This window comes from Cervus elaphus, chromosome 13 (genome assembly GCF_910594005.1).
Source record: "Cervus elaphus chromosome 13, mCerEla1.1, whole genome shotgun sequence".
NCBI lineage: Eukaryota > Metazoa > Chordata > Mammalia > Artiodactyla > Cervidae > Cervus > Cervus elaphus.
Genome location: NC_057827.1, coordinates 59515695 through 59527617, shown reverse-complemented (window position 1 = coordinate 59527617; position 11923 = coordinate 59515695). Strand labels below are relative to the sequence as shown.

Below are 11923 nucleotides of genomic sequence, written 5' to 3'. Positions count from 1 at the left end.
ACAGGACGTGATCAGCTGCATCAAATTGCAGAGAAAGGGCATGATGGCATAATACAAAATACGCAGAGTAGGTAAATAAAGACAAAGAGCAGATGGGTGGGGAGTGGGGGAGTGAGCATTGATTTGAGTAGAGGGTTTTCTTTTGGGGTGTGAAAATGTCTTGAAACTTGACAGAGATGTGGTTGCACAACATTATGTGTATTAACTGCCATGAATTTTACTTTAAAATTATTAGTTTTATGTTATGTGAATTTCACATCAAAAAAATTTCTGTGAGCAATCAAGCATGATAAGCATGATAAGATAAGCAATCAAGCATGAGAGATCTTGGAAATGACTAGTAGATTTAGAAGTGTGGAGGTCTCTGGTGATCTGGACAGAAGTTGTTTTGGGCGGGGGCGCATAGAACAAAAACTTTAAGGAGAGTAAATTCACATGAGAATGGCCTGTGAGGGCTGCTACAGGCTACAGTTCTCCCGGGAGCTTTTTACCTCTCCGCCCAGAGCATGTTTTCTTTCTGTCAGTTTTAGTCATTAACCTCAAGGCTCATTTGCCTCTGGAATCTGGTTTTGACCTTGCCATCAGCAGATTTCTTAGACTTTTTTTTACTTTCTTTCTAACTTCTTTTTGCATTTAAAATGATGGTTTTGTCCAACCTCACAAATTTTGTCAATTTGGCAGGTGTCTAATGGTGCCTCCCTGTGGTTTTTAATATGTGAACATGTATTGTATGTGTACATCTTGATACTGTCAATTACAAGTTGGCACTTGCCATGGGCACTCGCCGTCTACTTCCATAAGGATTAAATCATATGCTGCTGCAGCTGCTGACTTTCAATACCCCCTGAAAAGAGTTCAGGCCAGAAATGAGGCATTCTGTGCTCAGGGAGAAAAACTAGGGGGACAGATCTTCATAGAGATATTTTTAGGGGACGATTTTATGAGCCCCATTCTTGTATCTCTCCATATCTAGAAAAACGCTGAAATCCTTCATGGTGATGTCCACTCCTTGTAACTAGCAGGAACTTACACAAGAAGGCCCTGTGGGAACTTCCTAGATATAAAAGCCCCTCTGTGTCCCCTCTTTCTTGTTTGTATAAAAAGGGTGTGGTCTCCTAGGCCTCTCTTGAGTTCCAAAGAGCAGACTTAAGCAGTTACTAATTAGGGAAGTGAAGGGATGCAGAAACAAAGGGAAAACAATCAAGAAACAATAGTTCAGCAATAGCAGTGAGACAGTGTTAGTTCCTCCTCGAGGGATACATATATAAAACAACCTGACACATATCTTTGAGTTGTTCTGCAGAAATGAAGAGCCCACCACACCATACTCCCACCCCACCATACCCCCACCCCCTCTTCCCCTGTTCAACATACTGATGGTGACCACATGCTGACCACAGCATGTTGACCCCAGACTTGTTTGAACCAGGAGGTGGATGATTAAGATTCTTGCAACACCACCCTCACCACCACCAATCAGAAAAACATCATACACCCTGCAGCCCTCACCCCAAAAGTTGCCTTTAAAACCCCTTCCCTGGAACCCACGGAGGAGTCTGGGTCTTTCGAGCATGAGCTTGGCCCTGGGCCCTGCCATAAATGCTGACTTTCCTTCACCATAACCTGATGTCAGTACATCGGCCATGCTGCATAGTGAGCAAGCAGATCCAAGTTAGGTTTGGTAATACCATATGCAGTTCTCCATCTGGCTTTTCCTGAGTTGCATCCTTTCACAATAAACTAGTGATCTAGTAAGTAACATGTCTCTCTGTGGGCCATTCTGTTAGGGGAAACACTGACTGAAGTTGCCCACCCTGCACCATAGTAACCATTTGCATAAATTACTTTGTGACAGGAGGTCCTGGTAAGGAACACAGAATGACCAAGCTACCACCAACCAGAAGAACTTGGGAAAGGTCAAAAAAAGACACAGGGCTTCCCTGGTGGCTCAGACGGTAAAGAGTCTGCCCACAGTGCGGGAGACCCAGGTTTGATCTCTGGGACAGGAAGATCCCCTGGAGAAGGAAAGAGCAACCCACTCTAGTACTCTTGCCTGGAAAATCCCATGGAGGGAGGAGCCTAGCAGGCTACAGTCCATGGGGTCTCAAAGAGTCAGACACAACTGAGTGACTTTACTTCTACTTTCTTTCCTTCAAAAGAAGACACCAGTCCACATGTCCTACCAACATCCCAGAATTCTTCTTGCTGGAATCCATCTTGGTTGAGCAATGCGTACCCAACCAGGAAGGACCCTGAGTCAGAATGATTGGCCAGAGACAACACAGAAAATAATCCCATCACATAAAACCTGAGACCGTGAGCCCCAAGGCAGACCAGTTCTCCTGGGTCCCCATACCCTGCTGCTCTCCGCCCAGGTGCCCCTTCCCAATAAAGTCTCTTTGTCAGCATGGGTGTCTCCTCGAATAATTCATTTCTCAGTGTTAGACAAGAGCCCACTTTTGGGCCCTGGAAGGGGTTCCCCTTCCTGCTACAATTCTAGCAAGTTTATCAAGGAGGCCATTTTGAAGACCTCTGATTTATTGTCAGTTTGTTCAGAAGTCCAGTTAACAACCTGGACTTGCAACTAGCATCTGAAATCCACGGAAGGGTGTTGGAAGCTCCAGTCTTTAGCTGGTTGGTCAGAAGAAGCTAACACAGATAAGAACTTGGACTTGTGACTGGTCTCTGAAGTCGGGGGCTGAGGTGAGTGAAGGGCAGTCTTGTAGGACTGAACTCTTGACCTGCAGAGTCTGATGCTGTCTTCAAGTAGACAGTGCCAGAATTGAATTGAATTCCCGGACACCCAGCGAGTGTCTGAGAACCGTCTGTTACATGGGGAATACCCGCTCCCATGTTGGTGTAAAAAAAGGAACAGAGATTGTCACCCATCCTCCAGTTATACAAAGAGTTAATTCACAGTCCACTGCAGGTGCTCACTGACTGTGCACCCTGAGGGGAATCAGAGTGAAAAAGCAGGTGAGGCATCCAATGCTTTGGATAAACAGGATGAGGTTCCAGATAGTTAAGAACAGGCCCCTGCGTAGTCAAGACACATACCTCAGGAAAAATTTCAGTGACCCCAGATTCTTGCATCTTCTCATACATAGAAAAGTGCTAAAATCATTAACTTGAAATTCCTGCTCTTTGTGATGAGCAGTAATCCTTCACCAAGATGTTTACTTGACTTCATGTTTTTCCTAGACAAGAAAATTCATATACACACTGGCTTCTCCCCTATCTTTTTAGAGCAGATCTTCAGAGATATCAAGAGGGCGTTTCTCAGGCTACCATCCTCAGTGAAACCCTGAATAAAACCCAGATCACAGCTCTTAGGTTGTGAGTGTGTGTGTGTGTGTGTGTGTGTGTGTGTGTGTGTGTGTGTGTGTGTGTGTGTTTTCCATAGGCACTGGAAACTGGGTCTCAGAACACCAAAGAAAGGTCTATCCCCTGTCACCTAAAATTGGCACCGGCCATCTACCTTTACAAGGACTAAAATTATGAGCCTCTGCTGCTGCTGACTTTCAGAACCTCCTGAAATGAGTTCAGGGTACAGAGCAAAAATGAGGCACTCTGTCTTATAGAAAAAACTAGCAGAACAGGCCTTCAGATAGATATTTTCAGATATTTCAATTTTATTAATATGAGCCAAATTTTCTCAAAATTGTCTCAAATATGGGGCAATTTTATTAATATGAGCCCGATTCTTGTATCTCCTCATATCTAGAAAAGCACTGAAATCCTTCATGGTGATGTCTCTCCTTGTGACTAGCAGTAACCTTCTGCAAAAAAATATGTGCTTGATTGCATGTACTTCCCCTTCACCCAAATCACATGTATATTGACCTTCCCCTGTTCCTCTTTGGAGAAGTTTCTCAGAGCTATCTGAAATGCTGTCTCACAGGCCATAGTCATCATTTTGCCCCAAGTAAAACTTAATTCATAACTTGCACACTGTGCTTTTTTTTTAGTTGGCACCCTTAAATTTTCATTGCTATACCATCTAGTTTAATTTTGTCTGTTTATGAACTTTACATACACAGAGACTTTGTGTCTGTTTTCTCCTGTGTCTGGCTGATTTTGACAATATAAGGTGCAATATTTAGCCACATTGTTAAATGAGGAAATTTCATTATTTTATGGTATTCCATTGTACCTATCTGTTATCTATCTATCTAGAGAGAAAGTGTGGGAGTGTGTGTGTCATGGGAAATTGGAAAGAGTGAGTCTGATCATTCTTCTAAGGAATTTGTTGTCAAGGAAAAGAAAAATGGGCAGCTTCTAGAGGGGATAGTGGGGTCAAAAGATGATTTTTTTCTTTCCCTGCTTTTCTTTTTTTAAAGATTGGAGAAAATACAGATCTTTCTCTCTTCCAAGAAAACTCCAAAGGAGAAAGAAAAAATGATAATGTAAAAGCGAGAGGGAAGTTGAAACCATGCCCTTGAGTTGCTGAGAGGGGATAGTACACGTAGGGCATGAATCAGGGGGATGCCTTAGCTAGGCCCATGAACAATCTGTCCACCTGTCAACTGAAAGAAAAATGCACAGTTTGAAAGCTGTGAGTCAATTTTTATCCAGGTTTTACTAAGGATTGTAGCCTGGGAGATAGCCTCTCGGATAGCTCTGAGTAACTGTTCCAAAGAGGCAGGGAGGGGACTTCCCTGGTGGTTCGGTGGCTAAGACTCTTCGATCTCAATGCAGGGGGCTCAGGTTTGATCCCTGGTCAGGAAACTAGATCCCACATGCTGCAACAAAGAGTTTGCATGCTGCACCTAAAGATTCCCCAGGTTGCAACAAAGATCAAAGATCTCAGGAGCCACAACTAAGACCCAGTACAGACAAATAAATAAATAAGTAATTTTTAACAGAAGCGAGGGGAAGCTAGTTTTTATGTGATTTTTGTGGTGAGGGAATACACTCAGTCAGCATACATCTTGGCAAAATGTTACCGCTAGTCAAAAAGAACAGGTATCTCAAGTTAATGGTTATGGGCTTTTCTATGTACAACTGGTGTAAGAGGCAGGGTTCATAAGAATTCTCCCTGAAATGCATTAGACTATCTAAGGACCTGTTTGTCCAAAGCACAGAGCAGCCTGTTATCATCTTTAATTTCCTCTGTCTGCAGCACAGAGTGCTTCATCCTGTTATTGCCGTCATCTCTTTGTCTGAAGTACAGGTGCCCTGTTAGTTAGCAGCTGCTGTGGGTTAATCTCAGTAAATTTAAATGAAGGGTGAGATGCTATTTGTTCTTGCTTTGTTTGCACATCCTAACAGGAAGCAAAGCAGACTATGCAATCATAGATGTAGGTAGCAGGGTGGATGTGCTGGGGATGCTTGTAAGAGGTTCTTTTCACATGGATTCACTTTTCTCAGAAAAACAGAAAATGAGATTACCAACTGAAGATGATTGCAGAGGAGGTCATGGGGTTTTAGGAGTGAGAGAATGTGAAAACACGACTTGGCAGACTGGAAACTTAAATAATAGAATTTGGGTGATTTCTGGACAATCTCCAGGGCCCACTTGCAGTTGGAGGTCATGAATTTATAGCAGCCTATTTACACAATGCCCTGCAGTGACATTCTGCCTCATAAGCCCTAGGCCAAGCAGGGGAAACAATGGGTTAGCCAGGTTCAGCTAAGCAAATGTGAGGAAGTGAGAAAGCCTATGAAAGTGGTCATGGAATTTAAAGTGGGTTAATGGGTGTGAGGGCACAAGGTAAGTGGCAGACAGGGAACATGGTGGGTGAAATGGATTGTAGAGTCTGGAGGGTTACAATGATGGTGAGAGCGGAGGTCCTGGAGAGGATGAAGTGGAAGGCAGGAGGAAGTGGTGGAGAAAGGGATGCTTGACATTGAGATTATGTAGGATTGGGAGTTCCTGGTTGCTATGAATTGTGCCCCCCTCCCAACCCCAGCTCATGTATTGAAGCCCTTATCCACAATGTGATTATATTTGGAGATAGGGCCTGTAAGGAGTTAATTCGGGTTAAATGAGGTCATACAGGTGGGCCCTGATGATAAAGGATTAGTATCCTTATAAGAAAAGAAACCAGAGAGCGCTCTTTCTTCCTTCCCATCCTCACATCACCACCCAGTGAGGACATGGTGAGACGGTTGCAAACCAGAAGGAACACGTTCACCAGAAAACAAATCAACTGGTATCTTGATCTCGAACTTCTAGCCTTCAGAACTATGAGAAAATAAATTTTTATTGCTTAAACTACTCTGTGTACGGTATTTTGTTATAGCAGCTTGAGCAGACTGATACGCTGGTAATGACACGATCTACTTTAGGATATGACATAGAAATATGGGTTCAGGATGTTGGAAGGACTAGCAATGGGTATACTGGAATTATTGAGAATCGTGACAGGCATTGTGCAGGAGAAACTGACAATGAGTCAGGAGTGAGGAGTTTGGTTCTGATGTCAGTAAAGACCGTAATGGGGAGAGACGGTGGTTGTTGACTCAGTGATAGATGTTGTTAGGGAGGACATGAGGCAGAACACAAAGGCTCTAAAGCCGAGTTGTAGAGTAGAAATCTCATCCAAACCCTGGTTGAAATCCCAGTGCAGACCCAGCTCTGTCTCTTATTTCTTGGGCCTCCTGCATTCCCAGGCTTGTTGGAGGGGTGAGTGAGTCAGTTCTAGGAAAGAATTCTGAGCATGCTGGTGGAATCATAATCTTGGCTGAGGAGCCACAGAACAGGCATTGAGCAGACAAGAAGCATCTTGTTCACCTTATGAAGGGTCTGGTTTCACCCCTGGATGGTTTGTGAAATCCCATGAAAATGCCCTTGGTGAAGGCAGCTCTTCAGGGAAAAATGTACTAGATCCACAGGCTGCAAGCAACCTCCACCAATAGCAGAGCCTCGGCTGATTTCATTGCCTCTTCTGTAGAGGAGGAGTGAAGTACAAAGTTCACCCCCACCTCAGGGCCTTTGCACTTGTTCCCTCTGCGTGGAGATGTTCACAGAATCTGCTGAATTCATTCAGCCTCCCTATCCTGACGGCCCAATCACCAATCATTCATCATTCCCTTATTCTGCTATTTCCGTGTCAACACTAGAAGGCAAGCCTCATGGCAGCAAGAAATTTGCTTTATTATTCATTTCCAAACTCAAAAGCACTTAGAGCAATGCTCAGTAAATTAAAAAAAAAATGAATGAATCATCTTAATCCTAAGCAAAGTTATCTGGGTGGGGTCCTGAAGTCAAATTACCTCGCAAAAACAATGTCCAGAGAAAAATACAAAAGGAGACATATACAAGAAAATTCATTGCAAATTATTTATGATAGGAAAAGACTGTAAACCACCCAAAGGGCCATCAGCTGGGTAGCTGAGAAAGTTGTGCTCCATCCTCATAGTGAAAGACAATGTTCTCTGCTAAGATTCTCCATCATGAAGTTACTTGTTTTTCCTTTAGAAGAAATAATTATTTTGTGGGGAGGTACTTCAAGACTATGTAAATATCCTACGTAAATTTCTCAACCTATGTTCATCTGCTAGATTTAACATTCATTGATGTGTCTTACCTAAATTGATTATTGCTATTGCTGTTATTTAGTCACTAAGCTGTGTCCAACTCTTTTGCAACCCCATGGACCATAGTCTGCCAGGCTCCTCTGTCCATGGGATCTCTCAGGCAAGAATACGGGAGTGGGTAGCAATTTCCTTCTCCAGAGGATCTTCCCAACTGCGTCTCCTGCTTGGCAGGCGGATTCTTTATCATTGAACCACCTGGGAAACCCCAATTATTGCTATGATGATTGCCAAATAATGATTTTCTGATTATTCCATTATTCCTTCTACATTTATTAGTTAGCATTCTACTGCAAGTAAGTGCTTTCTTTTCACTTCATTCTTTTATTGATATCAATGTAGAGGCATAGATTCCTGTTTTATTCAATATAATATAATCTGCTACTCTTATTAACTGTATTGATGTTCAAATTGGCCAAGAATCTGACTTTTTTGTCTTTTACAATCTCTTTATAAGTTTTAGAGCATCTCTTTTCTTTCTGGAGCCACAAAATATTTCAGGCTCTTCTTATACTCTCTGTGCCCTTCTAAATCAGTCATTTTTCATTTTGCTAGGAAAAAAATAGGATTTAGAAACCAAGATCTGGGGATTAGGTGTGTTCATTGTTACTTGCTATTTACTTCTACATCTTCGTAGTTTGAGAACCATCAGTTCACACCAATACCTCCAATTCCAATCCGTCAGCATAAGGTTCATTCTAAACTTCCCATTTTCATATTTCTAATTCTCCCCTCTGACAATGAGAAACCTGCCTTCCACTCTCTATTATCCTCAACATACTTATGTATTTGCTCAATCCCACTTTATATACGTAATCTCCCAACCCTGCTTTGTCACTGCCCAGTTCGGCCACTTTCTTAGCCAAAGACTCCACTGCCAGGGCACTGACCTGCTGGGCCCATAATCTTTTAAAATATATTTATTCATTCATTTGCTGCATGAAGTCTTGGTTGCAGCATGAGGGATCTTTGTTGCATCACGTGATTTTTCGTTGCAACGCATGGATTCTCTACTTGTGTTGCGTGGGCTCTGGAGCGTGCAGACTCAGTAGTTGTGGTGTGTGGGCTTAGGTGCCCCGAGGCATACGCAGTCTCAGTTATCCAACCAGGGATCCAACCCACGTCCCCTGCATTGCAAGACAGATTTTTAACCACTGCACTACCAGGGAAGTCCTGGACCTATAGTCTTATATGAACCCTGATCACTGTTGGGGCACCTCCAGACTTGGCTGCCTTCCTCACTTGGACCTGTTCAGTCACTTCTCAGCTGGGCTCTTAAGTAAGGAAGCAAAGAAGGTAGGCAGGAAGACCATATGAATATTTCACATAAATATAAAACAAAATTGTTTAAAAATAAATCCCCCATATCAAAAGAAAAAAAATACATCTGTACATTGAATTGTGGCATAAGCACACAAGCAGAAACTATTTCAAGTCACTTTAATGCAAAGTGATTTGACAGCACATTCCCACAGACATATACACCAAGAGCAAAAAGAGCTACAAGAGGGAATTCCTTGTAGGTCCAGTGGTTAGAACTCCACATTCTCACTACCCACGGCCCAAGTTCATTCCCTGGTTGGGGAACTAAGATTACACAAGCCATATAGCGCAGTTAGGAAAGAAAAAAAAAAAAAAGAGTTACAATAATGGGTTTCAATAATAACCCAGAAATTCCACTCCTCAGTGTATAAGTAAGAGTAATGAAAATGTGTGTCCACAAACAAACTTGTACATGAATGTTCATCACAGCATTACCTGTAAGAGACAAGTGAAAACAACCAAAACATACATCAACCATTGAAGGGATTTTAAAATGTGGCATATCCATGCAGTCAAGTCAGTTCAGTTGCTCAGTCGTGTCTGACTCTTTGCGACCCCATGAATCACAGCATGCCGGGCCTCCCTGTCCATCACCAACTCCTGGAGTTTACTCAAACTCATGTCCATCGAGTCGGTGATGCCATCCAGCCATCTCATCCTCTGTTGTCCCCTTCTCCTGCCCCCAATCCCTCCTAGCATCAGGGTCTTTTCCAATGAGTCAACTCTTTGAATGAGGTGGCCAAGGTACTGGAGTTTCAGCTTCAGCATCAGTCCTTCTAATGAACACCCAGGACTGATCTCCTTTAGGATGGACTGGTTGGATCTCCTTGCAGTCCAAGGGACTCTCAAGAGTCTTCTCCAACACCACAGTTCAAAAGCATCAATTTTTCGGCGCTCAGCTTTCTTCACAGTCCAACTCTCACATCCATACATGACCACTGGAAAGACCATAGCCTTGACCAGATGACATTACTCTGCTGACAAAGGTCAAAGCTATGGTTTTGTTGTGTATGGATGTAAGAGTTGGACCATAAAGAAGGCTTAGCTCTGAAGAATTGATGCTTTTGAACTATGGTGTTGGAGAAGACTCTTGAGAGTCCCTTGGACTGCAAGGAGATCAAACTAGCCAATCCTAAAGGAAATCAACCCTGAATGTTCATTGGAAGGACTGATGCTAAAGCTGAAACTGCAATACTTCGGCCACCTGATGTGAAGTGCTGACTCATTAGAAAAGACCCTGATGCTGGGAATGATTGCAGGAGGAGAAGGGGACCACAAAGGAAGAGATGGTTGGATGGCATCATCGACTCAATGGACATGAGTTTGAGCAAGCTCCAGGAGATGGTAGAGGACTGATAGAGGAAGCCTGGCATGCTGCAGTCCTAGGGTTGCAAAGAGTCGGACGTGACTGAGCAACTGGACGACAACAATCCCCTCCCTCCTGAGCCTCGTTCCCACCCTATCCCCACTGCCTCCATCAAGGTCACCACAGAGCACCAAGCTGAGTCCCTTGCAATATGATACATATATACAATGGAATATTACTCAACCATCAAAAGGAATGAATTTGAGTCATTTGTAAAAAGACTTTTATCTTTTTAGAGCAGTTTTAGGTTTGCAACAACATTGAGAGGGAGGCACAGAAATTTCCCAAATACCCCAGTCCCCACACATGCATAACTTCCCCCATTATCAGTATCAGTCACCAGAACAGTAAATATTTATCAAGAACGAACCTACACTGACACATTATAATCACTGAAAATCTATAATTCACCATAGGATTCACTTTTGGTGTTGTATATTCTATGGATTTGAACAAAAGTATAATGACATAAAACCATCATACAATATCATACAGAGTATTTTTCTGCCTTAAAAAATCCTTTACGCTCTGCATTTTCACCTCCCTCAACCCTGCCCTGGCAACCATTGATCTTTTTTTTTTTTAAATTGTTTAGTTTTTATTTCATAATCATAAATTTAACTTTGCAATCCAGCTAAACTTGGAGGGGGATAAGGAAAATATGGAACCCAAAGAACTGTAGCGAGAGCACAAAGATTATGGGATATTTCGAGCAGATGGGGGTGAAGGGGTGCTCTCCTGGGCTACAGAAGGAATGGTCTGGTGGTTAAGTAAAACACAAGTCAAATTTATTAGATTTGTCCACAGTCAGCAATGGTGATCTTCTTGCTGGTCTTGCCATTCCTGGACCCAAAGCGCTCCATGGCTTCCACAATATTCATGCCCTCTTTCACCTTGCCAAAGACCACATGCTTGCCATCCAACCACTCAGTCTTGGCAGTGCAGATGAAAAACTGGGAACCGTTTGTGTTGGGGCCAGCATTTGCCATGGACAAGATGCCAGGACCTGTATGCTTCAGGATGAAATTCTCATCGTCAAATTTCTCGCCATAGATGGACTTGCCACCAGTACCATTATGGCGTGTGAAGTCACCACCCTGGCACATAAATCCCGGAATTATTCTGTGAAAGCAGGAACCTTTATAACCAAATCCTTTCTCCCCAGTGCTCAAAGCACGAAAGTTTTCTGCTGTCTTTGGAACTTTGTCTGCAAACAGCTCAAAAGAGACGCGGCCCAAGGGCTCGCCGTCGACAGCGATGTCGAAGAAGACGGTGGGGTTGACCATGGCTAGACAGCAAGGAAGGCTCCGGGGTGGCGGCGTCTGCAAGGCCCCATTGATCTTTTTATTGTCTCCTTATCTTTGTTTTTTTCCAGAATGACTTCTGATAGCTCAGTCGGTAAAGAACTTGCCTGCAGTGCAGGAGACCCAGGTTCGATCCCTGGGTCGGGGAGATCCCCTGGAGGAGGAAATGGCAAACCACTCCAGTATTCTTGCCTGGAAAATCCCATGGACAGAGGAGCCTAACAGGCTACAGTCCATGGGATTGCAAGAGTCGGACATGACTTAGCGACTAAACCACAGAGTGTCTTATAGTTAAAATCATATAGTATGTAAACCTTTCAGTTTGGCTGCTTTCATTTAATAATATGCATTTATTTTGTCCATTCTTTTAATTGTACTTCTTATGGATATA

At 43.2% G+C, this 11923-nt stretch overlaps 1 pseudogene across 1 annotated transcript; it reads right to left on the bottom strand.

Moving 5' to 3' along the window:
* Positions 1-10813: 10813 nt before the first annotated feature.
* LOC122706722 lies at positions 10814-11560 on the bottom strand (annotated as a pseudogene). The gene has a single exon (XR_006344445.1). The product of XR_006344445.1 is annotated as a peptidyl-prolyl cis-trans isomerase A-like (transcript).
* Between the last annotated feature and the right edge of the window lie 363 nt (positions 11561-11923).